The 10,493-nt window shown below is 39.4% G+C and overlaps 1 protein-coding gene across 1 annotated transcript in view; it reads left to right on the top strand.

Moving 5' to 3' along the window:
- Positions 1-341: 341 nt before the first annotated feature.
- LOC103272821 (protein FAM172A-like) overlaps positions 342-10,493 on the top strand; it is a 65,056-nt gene continuing 54,904 nt past the window's right edge. The window contains exon 1 of the mRNA XM_008070288.2: positions 342-527. The gene's annotated coding sequence lies outside the window, so the exon portion shown is untranslated. The remainder of the gene's footprint in view (positions 528-10,493) is intronic.

The following is a 10,493-nucleotide window of genomic DNA, read 5'->3' as shown; positions in this document are numbered from 1 at the left end:
TTAAAAATTAAAATAATCTATCAATTCTGAACCTGGAAAAAAAAAGAAAAAATTAAAATCAACAAGGAGAAATCTGGCACAACTAACTCCATATGCACTGATGCAAAAAAAAAAAAAAAAAAATTCTGCTTGGAGAAGAAGGCTTCAGGGTGGCTTTGTCCTCTAAGGCTACCTAGGCAGCCCTCAGAAAGAAGAGCTAGGGAAGGGCCAGAGGGGCCGGTGGATAAGCACTAGGATAAAACTTCCTTCGCACTGGCTTCTCCCTTCCAGACCACCTGGCACTACAGGAACCGCCCCAGCGACTACGCCCCGCCCACTTCCGGGTTGTCGCCGCCTCCGTCGCCGTCGCGTGCGTAATGACATCTCAGTCTCCTGCAGACCCCGGAAGTGCAACTCGAACTTGGTCGGGGCGCGGATCCCGAGAGGGAAAGTCATAACAACCGCACGAGGGAGTTCGACTGGCGAGCTGGAAGGCCACGCCTCCTCCCGCCTCCCCCCGCAGCCCTGTAGCTGGGGGCAGAGCTCAGGTAGGACCTGCGTTTGCGGGGATGTGAGCTCCGGGGGCAGGCCTGGCTCGAAATGCGAGGAGGGGGCCGGCCTGGGTCGGTCTCGGGCGGGGTCGTCGGCCCCGGGGCCCGAGGCTGTCAGGAGCCACGCTGCGATCCCAGCGGACGCCTCTGCCTCGGGTCCGGGACCTGGCGGATGGGCAGGTCCCTCCTGCGGTTTCCACTCCCGAGGCGTGAGCGACACGTGTGTTCCCTGGATGACTTTTTTCCTGTCTGGGCGTCCCGGGTTCTGGGAGCCCCTGGAGACCTTGAGAGTCATGGCCCCCACCTCCGCTTTTCGGGAGGGGAGGTATTGCGATGCTCTGGTTCAGTTTTTTTTTCCTTCTGTAAAAAGTGTTACCAACTTCCAGCGCCTTAACAAAAGTCATTCAGTGCAGATGGATTCAAGTGCAGTTATAAAATGCTCTCAAAACTTGTAACATGCATGGGTGTTGGTGGAATGTTTCTCTGGGATGCAATATGAATTCTGAGTTGAACACATTTGACTTTGAAATAAAGTTAAGTATGTTTTGGAAGCAGCCTTCTTTCTCCCTCATCCAAGTGTTTAACACATTCTGGTGCTCCAGGTCGTTTATCTGTTGGGCCAAGTAGCTGGTTACTTATATTTTGGTTATACTGTATTTAGAGACATGCAATGTTGTTGCGTTTGTTCATGTCCCCTAAATCCTCAAAAAAGGAGGCAGGCTCGGTGACTTTTGCCTGCAATCCCAGCACTATGCAAAGGAAGCTGAGGCAGAGGATCGCTTGACCTGGAGTTGGAGATCAGCCTGGGCAACATAGCAAGTCCTCGTCTCTATTAAAAAAAACAAAACAAAAAACTGAGCAAACCTCTGTGGTATTTGTCTGCAAGTGACTTGGATTGTTTATCAAAATAAGGGCAATGTGATGTTTGTCATGCAGTACATGGTGTCTTTTTGTTGTAAAGCAGTGTAAGAGGTATATTCTTTATCCCACATTGTGAGGGGGCAGATATATTGTTTTCTTTTAGTGTATTTAGAAACTGAGTCAGAGAGCATTTTTGTTTTATTACTAGTATTTTTTTTAGGATAGGATCTTGCTCTGTAGCTCAGGCTGGAGTGCAGTGGCATGATCATAGCTTCCTGTAACTTCAAACTCCTGGGCTCAAGGGATCCTCCAGCCTCCTGAGTCTCTTAGTAACTAGGACTACAGGGGTTCACTACCACACCTGGCTAATTTTTTATTTTTGTGGAGATAAGGTCTTGCTATGTTGCCCAGGCTGGTCCTGAACTCTTGGCCTCAAATGATTCTCCCACCTCAGTCTCCCAAAGTGCTGGAATTACAGGTGTGAGTCAATGCACCAGTCCATGAGAGCATTTTTTTGACATGCATAATTAAGGTTTTAGTGTCAGTATTGGTACCAGGCTTCTTTCAGACTTTTAAGCTAGGTGTTCCTTCTGTTTAACCAGTGAAACCTACACTGAAGAGTTAGGGATGCTCTGGATGGCCTTGAGACTGTGGCTGCTACAAATGGTAGAATGGTACCAGGACCAAAAGGGAAATAGGATTTATGAAGCCATGAGCATTCATCTATTAATTCATTTGACACCTATTTACTGGCCACCTTCAGTGTGCCAGGTAGTGTTCCAGGTGCTGGGAAGACAGTAGTGAATAAAATAGAAAGTCATTCTGGGGATAAAGAAGGATAATTAACAATTAGATATATAATAGGTAGTGTTAAGAGCTATGAAAAAAAATAAGCCAAATAAAGGGGAGAGAGAATGATGGAGGATTCTATTTTAGGTAGGACGGTCAAGCTTAGCCTCTCTGATAAGAGGACATTCGAGTGGAGATCTGAATGAAGTGAGGGGTGAGCTCTGCAGGTATGTGGGAAACGGGTTGAACTGGAGCAAGTTTGTTATATGGAATGGCAAGGATATAGGCATGGAGGCATCAGGGCTTAACAGTCTTGATAATGAGGTTCACTAATTTGGTGTGGGCATGAAGGATTTTATTTTTAATAACCTATTTTTCTCAGCTTTTCCAGACAGGCCTTTGTGAAGATGTCTGGTATCCGTAGATATATAAAGATGTTTCCATGCTGTTCAGTGAGCTCTAGCAAAATTAAGCACTATTTACTTAGTGCTTGTGTGTAACTTGTGCTGCCTCTGTTTTGAGAGTCACATTGTGTAGTCATCAATAACTAAGTACCAGTACTTTTCTGCCCTATGTCATCTTTACTTTTCATTCATTTTTTTTCAATTGTAGCAAAATATATACATAACATAAAATGTACCATACTAACTTTTTTTTTGAGTCAGGGGTCTCACTCTGTCACTCAGGCTGGAGTGCAACAGCACGATTAGAGCTCACTGCAGCCCCTCGACCTCCTGATCTCAGGCAATCTTTTCATCTCAGGCTTCTAAGTAGCTGGGACTATAGGCACACACCACCACTCATGGCTAATTTTTGGATTTTTTGTAGAGACAGGGTTTCACTATGTTACCTAGGCTGGTCTTGAACTCCTGGTCTCAAGCACTCCCCTTGTGTAGGCTCCTGCTGTGCTGGGATTACAGGTGTGAACCTTTGTGCCTCGCCAAACCATTTTTAAGTGTGTGGTTCAGTAGCATTAAGCACACTTACATTATTGCTCATCCATCACTACCATTCTTCTCCAGAATGTTTTTATCTTTCCCTATTGAAACACTGTACCTGTAAAACACTAACTCCTCATTTTCTGCTGTCCTCAGCCCCTGGCAACCACCAGTCTATTTTCTGTCTCCATGAATTTGACTACTCTAGATACATCATATAAATGCAGCCATACCATATCTGTCCTTCTGTGAATAGCTTATTTCCCTTAGTATCATGTCTCTGAGGTTCATCCATGTTATAGTATGAGTCAGAATGTCCTTTGTTTTTAAGACTGAATTTAATAATTCATTCATTTTGTTTATTCATTCATCCACAGACACTTGGGTTGCTCCCACTTTTTGCTGACTGTGAATAATGCTACGGTGAACATGAGTACAAAAATACCTGTTTAAATCCTTGCTTTCATTCTTGTGGATATTTACGCAGAAGTGAAATTGCTACATTACATGGTCATTCTGAATTTAATTTATTGAGGAATTGCTGTACTCTTTTCCAGAGTGGCTATCCCATTTTACCTTCCCACCAGCAATGTGCAGGGCTCCCAGTTCTTCACATCCTCACCAACATTTCTTGACATCCTTGCCAAACACATTTTCCGTTTTTCTGATAATAGTCATCCTAACGGATGTAAAGTAGTATCTTCCTGCAGTTTTGATTTGTGTTTTTCTCATCATTGGTGATGTCAAGCATCTTTTCATGTGCCTTTTGGCCACTGGTTTATCTTCTTTGGAATTCTGTTAATTTATCTTAAAATTTCATTTTAATGAAAATTTTTTGGATTTTATTTGGTGAATTTTTAAAGAGTTAAGACAGCCATCATGTCTTTTGTTGCTTTTTTAATCCTTTACTACTATAATTGTAAAAACCCTCAATTGTCTTTAGATCAAGTATCTGCAGTAACTCCAAATTTAGAAACAAAAGAAGCCACAAAACATCTTTTGCAACAAATGAATTTGGAGTCAAATTATGATGAAAACAGTTCAGAAAAGCCAAAGACTGTCCTAACTTGCTTTATTGTTTTCCCCCTGAAGGAAAGGAGTGTAATGATTGGCTAACTGTGCCTGTGCAGCAGATCTCTTTTGTTGGGTAGCTGAAAAGAACAGGAAACAGAAGAGCCAAAAATGTTGAAAAGACAGAGAAAAGACATGCTGGATAGACGTATAGCATTTGGATGTGGCTAGGTGGAGAGTAGCAAAGGAGATCAGTAATAGTAAAAGATGAGCACCAGAACTGACAGCAGAGGACAGGGGACCCAGCAACAAAGTGACAGAAAATAGTATAGCTCTACAGACTGGAAGGGATTGGAGGATAGGGTAAGAGATTGCAATTTGCCAGCTTCATCTCAACATGTGGTTTTGAAGTGAGACACTTGGCCCTGAGTAATCCAGTAAGACCTACCATATATTAAATAATGTATGCCAGGCTATATAGTTCAACAGTCAGTGTTTGGAAGGTGTGCACTGTATACAATTCTACAGGAATAAGCCTAGTTGTTCATACCATGTACCACATCATGCCTTTTATGGAGTGATGAGATTTGAGTAATTTAATTTAGTGTGTAATTTAACATGTCCACCATTGTTAAAAATTTTATTTTATATGATAGGGACCCCCAAAAAACTGGAATTTATTTATAAAAAATTGTATATTTCTTCTTACATGTTTAAACTTCAGTCACTTTCAAAGTACTCTGTGTTTGATACAATATACCTATAAAGATGCTTTTTCCAGTGCTCAAAATAGTTTTTGTATCATCAATGTTGATGCCTTTTAGAGCTTCTCCCATTTTTTGTTTCACCTCTTCTACATTGGCAAAACATTTTCCTTTGAGAACTTTTTTTATCCTGGGAAACAAAAAAGTTGCTTGGGGCAAGATTGGGTAAGAAGGCAGGATGACGCATGGGGGCCATGTTATTTTGGGTCAAAAGCTGCTGAACACTCAGTGAAGTGTGAACAGGTGTACTCATAAATTACCCATCATGAAATGGGCAAATGCACTGAAAGAATTAAAAAAAAAACAACAAAACCCTAACTGAAGCCAAACACAGCTTCTCGCAATGTTATCTGGTATACTGATGCTAATGCGTTCCTAGAACACTTACCTAGACTGTAGTATAAGGGGCCTGCCCTCCAAAAGATAATTTCATTTTTTTATTGAGTTGTTGTAGAATCTCTTCAAGAAGGAAGGGACTTTTTTTTTTTTTTTAAATTAAATCCAGGTTATCCAGTTACCATTTAGGTCAAGGTAACATATCTTTTTTTTTTTTTTTTCCCCCAACAATGGGATGTTTTGTACACCACATCATTTATTGGATACTACATTTAGCTATTTCAGTTATAAAACTCATTTAAGTCAATTATTTTGCTTTAGTTTAAGTAGTACATGAAAAATGGTACACAATTTTACTCCTTGGCAAATTAAAATTGATTAATATACTACAGATGAGATGGCAGATGACTGACTTGCTCAAGGTTTCACAGTTAAGTTACAGAGAAATTAGAGACAGAAGTGCTGTGCTGCTTGCTCTGAATATTGTTTGTTGTTTTCTTTCTGGGGAAACAATTCATTTTGCAGTGTACATAATTGAGATGATTTTTGCTTCAGTGAAAATATCACTGTGAACACACATTATTATAGCAAAGCATTTATTGTATATTTCCATTTTTTAAAGCATAGTCTAGATTGATAATATATTTACACTTGTTTTGCTCAGAAGTTAGAGAGGTGCTAATAAGACTCAGATATTGTAGATTTGGGCCTTTGTAAAACCCTTAAATAGCTCTTTACAGGGATGATTACAACCAGTTCCCAGCAGTGTAACTACTAACTGCTGTGGGATATACCTAGTATTCCTATCCCCTGCTAATCACATTGCCATCGTATGTAATCAGGTGTAAGAAAACAGCAGGAAGCATACTATTGTGACTCAAAAGACACACTACTTCTATTTTTAAAAAAATTTAGAGTAAATATCCAAGGTAGTGAAGGCGCGCAAGTGATATCCCTTTCTTCTATAAAACATAGCTTAATTTTGTGTGCTTGTATAGAACATGGAACAAGCTAGAATTGTGACCAAGACTATAACCCAAGATGAGGCAATTAAAAAATGTGAAAAGATTGATTCATTGATAGGTGAGATGCTCTCTTGATTTGAATTATCCTATTTTCTTGTTATCTTCATTTTTGTTTATACTATGGAAATGACTCTGGCATTAAAGTCATTTGGAATTTGGTTTTATATCTTCTGATGTACTTGGAATATTTATCTTAAGTGGTCATATCCAGTTATTGGTGGGAGATAGAAAGGATCAGATCAGGCAGGTTGAGGAAGTTCAGATAGAAAAGAAAGAGATCTACTGGCAGGGATTAGCAGAACAGGGATAGAACTCTGGTCTAAAAAGAGTTAGGGAGAGAGGGGATAAAGGAACAGGGAAAGACCCAAGTCCTGGTGAACCGAAATATGAGGGAAATAAAGCATCACAAGAGTTAGGCAGGGTCTCAGTTATTTGAATCAGTAAAAGATGGATACCTAGTCATAAGACAATCTGGACCACACACTTAGGAATGTGACATGTCTCCTATGAAGATATGACTTTAGCAAAACGTTTGTATTATGATAGAACTATGTATAGGATGCAGTGGGGGATGTGTAAAGCCTTTCCTGGGGTTACTGGAAAACTTTTTGGAGAAAATGATTCCTTCATTGAGAACCCAAGTATGGATCACTTAAAGCAGAAGGGACATTCTAGACAGAAGAAATAGCTCTCAGTAGTCTGATGTTTGTGAAAACAAAAAGGTAATTTGCAATTACTTGAGGAAAAAGTTTGTAATGAGAAATGAAATTGGAGGAGATAGGAGCCAAATCATGGTGGGGGAGGGGTATATGTGTGTGTGCGCATGTGTGCGCATAAGATATGGGAGAAAAGGCTTCCATAGTTTGATGAGGAACTTGGGCTTGATTCTGTAGGCAATAGGAACTACTGAATGGCTTCTCTTGTCTTCTTGTTTAGTAAAATATTTAAAATTGAGCCCCCCCAAAAGTCTGGCCTTTGCCCTCACCTTATGAAGAATGATCTCTAGTGCCTTTGTTTGCTTGAGAGCCTTAGATCATACTGTCTGACAGTATAATTGAGGCTGGGGCCTCATCATGTTGAGATAGTCTGAAGGTGGGGGTTGACCATACCAGAAATACCAGTGACTTAGAGCATGGGCTTTAGGTTAAGTGTTATCAGGTGACCTGAAGACTGAACTCCACCATGTGTGCAGTCAATCCAGGTATCATTCCTAAGTAACGGAACGCCAATAAAACTTTGAACACCATTTCTTCTGTGAGCCTTTCTAGTTGGCAAAACTCTGAGTGTACTGTTATGATACTAGAAGAATAATATGATGATCTCATGGGGAGAAAACAATGGCAGTTACATGTTTGCTACTTGTAGTCTTTGCTCTATGAGCTGTTTCTCTTTGCTGATGTTAATCTATATCCTTGCCTTGTAATAAATTGTAACTGTGAGTATAACAGCTTTCAGTGAGATCTTGGAGTCTTTCTAGTGAATTCTGGAACCCGAGGTGGTTTTGGGAATCCTCTGAACTTACAGTTGGTGTGAGAAGTAGGGATAGTATCTTGTGTTCCCTCTCACTTTGTAATTGGCCAAAACCCCTTCACATCTCTTTTCTTTGCTCCTTTCTTCCTTCCTCTAATATGTAGAAATGGCTTTGGAACTGAAAAATGAATAGAGACTGGAGGAATTTTGAGGTATATGCTAGAAAATGCCTAGATTGCCATGAAGGGGATACTGATAGAAATGTAGACATTAGAGGCAATTCTGATGAAATTTCAGATGGAAATGAGGAACAGCCTATTGGAAACTGGAGGAAAGGCAGTTCTTTTTATAAAGTGGCAAAAAACTTGGCTTAACTGTGTTCTAGTGTTGGGTGGAAGGTAAAACTTGTGAGTGATGAAATTGGTTATTTAGCTGAGGAGAATTCAAAGTCAAGTGTCAAAGTAGCAACTTGGTTCTTCATGACCACTTACAGTGGAGAGGGATGAATTAAAAAAGGAACCAGTACCAGGAAATTTGGAAAATTCTTAGTCTATCCGTATTGTAAGAAAAGAGAAAGTTTGTTCTGAAGAGAATACTAAAGATGTGGAAGAACAAATATTTGATAAGGAGATCATGTGTGCAACTCATGGACTTAATAATAAGTTATCCTTAAAAAAGAGGAAGAATGATCCAAAAGTGATTCAGAGATCAGCAGGCCTGCCATTTCTACCACAGACCCAGAGGGCAGAGGTGGTTTCTACTAGGTTTTGGGTAGTGGACTGCTTTGGTTTGGTGAGGGTGTGTTTGTGTGTGTGAGTATGTGTGTGTAAGGGAAAAGATGCTACTGCCTAGTCCTTCAGGGGCAAGACAACTGCTTATTTGTGAATGGCCAGGGCTGCCCTGCAGAGCTGTGGGGGTGATGCTATTGCCCCATTGGATCTGGAGGCCAGAGTGTCAAATCAAAGATTATTCTTGGAACTTAATAGCTAATGGAATTGGCCTTCCTATGTTTTAAACTTGCCTAGAATCCATCACCCCTTTCTTCTTTCTGATTTCTCCCTTTTAGAATGGGAATATTTATTCTTCCCACCATTGTATTTTGGAAGTATATAACTTGTCAGGTTTCACAAGTTCACAGTTATATAGGAATTTTGCTTTAGGGTGAACCGTACCTTGAGTCTTACTCATTCCTGACTTCGATGTTATTTAGATGAGACTCTGGGCATTAGATTTTAGAGTTGATGCTGGAATGAGTTAAGACTTTTGGAGCTGTTGGTATAGAATGAATGTATTTTGCATATGATAAAGACATGAATATCAGAGAGGCCAGTGGTGGAATGCTATGGACTGAACTGTATCTTTCCAAAATTCATAAGTTGAAACCCTACCTACAATGTAACTGTATTTGAAGCAAGGAAGTCATTAAGGTTAAATAAGGTCATAAAGGTAGGGCCCTGATCAAATAGGAATAGTATCTTTGTAAGAAGAGATGTCAGAGACCTCTCTCTCTCCAGTGGGAGTGTAGTCATCTGCAAGCCAGGAGGAAAGTCCTCACCAGAAACTGATCCTGCTGGACCTTTTTGTGGGACTTCTAGCCCCCAGACTCTGAGAAAACAAATTTCTGTTGTTTAAGCTACTCTGTCTTATGGTTTTTGTTAAAGCAATCCTAGCAGACTAATGTACTAATTAATCATTGGTTTTTGTTGTTGTTGTTAACCAGAATTAGATTCTATGTGCTCTAGTAGAGCACAGTTTCCCATTTATCCATTTTAAAGTTGAATCATCTGAAGTTATGCAACAACTTGAAAGAAGAAATGGATCAGTAGTCTCAATGAACACTTAAGATTGCATACTTTCTAAAATGACTGAACAGAAGATGAAGTCCCTGAAAGTAGGAGGAAGGAAGAAGGAAAGATGGAATGAAAGGTTATAGAAAAACAATATACCTGTGTCATGCTTTAAGAAGACTACAGTTTTTTTCCTACTTTTGAAAATAGTTCAATTGAAGATATTTACTTTCTAACAAAATTTATCACAGATTTAAAGAGCTGTGTCCTTTAGAACATTAAAAAAATGGATCTACCTTTAACCTGCTACATAGAGGTATCTTAGAATTGACTGTAGGATTAACAGACATTTCAATGAGATATAAAAACCAAAGGAGCACTTAATAGAACTGAAATTATTAGACATATTCATCCATAATTTTGTGTATTTTTTTTTTAGGCATGGTGAAAGTGTTTTGGTAGGCATCTTTTCAGTTAAAAATAGGGAGAAGAATCTAGGACAATATATATTTGTGAAACTAAGTATAATATTTGAATCACAAGCATTTGATTAAGTTTTTTTACTTATGGAATTGAAATGGAATAGCATTTAAGAAATTCACCAATAAGATGTCAAGAAAATGTGTAATAGATAAAAATGAAAAACACAAAAATAAGACTTGGAATTATGTGTTTGCAAGGAATATGATTACAGGTAGTGACATTACAGTTAGTCCTAGGTTGTCATGATATATCAGGAACCATGGTATCCAAACGTTGATATGGCATAGGAAGATATATTATGGGTTTTAAATGAAGAAATTTCTGGCATAAGGATATCTACATAAGTAGTAAAGACCTAAGGACAGAGAGAAATATGACCATATTTTAAGAAAAGTTTTATATCTATATTTTAATGCCAAGCAGTTGTGCCAGTGTTAGAGAGTCATGGTTCAACTGTTGCAAAAGTGGGAGTAATTATGTCAGCTTGGTTTGGAAAATA

The sequence above is a fragment of the Carlito syrichta genome, unplaced genomic scaffold, assembly GCF_000164805.1.
Source record: "Carlito syrichta isolate Samal-C Ts95f unplaced genomic scaffold, Tarsius_syrichta-2.0.1 Scaffold313310, whole genome shotgun sequence".
Classification (NCBI taxonomy): domain Eukaryota; kingdom Metazoa; phylum Chordata; class Mammalia; order Primates; family Tarsiidae; genus Carlito; species Carlito syrichta.
The sequence above is the reverse complement of the archived record's forward strand: the minus strand, read 5'-3'. Positions and strand labels throughout refer to the sequence as shown.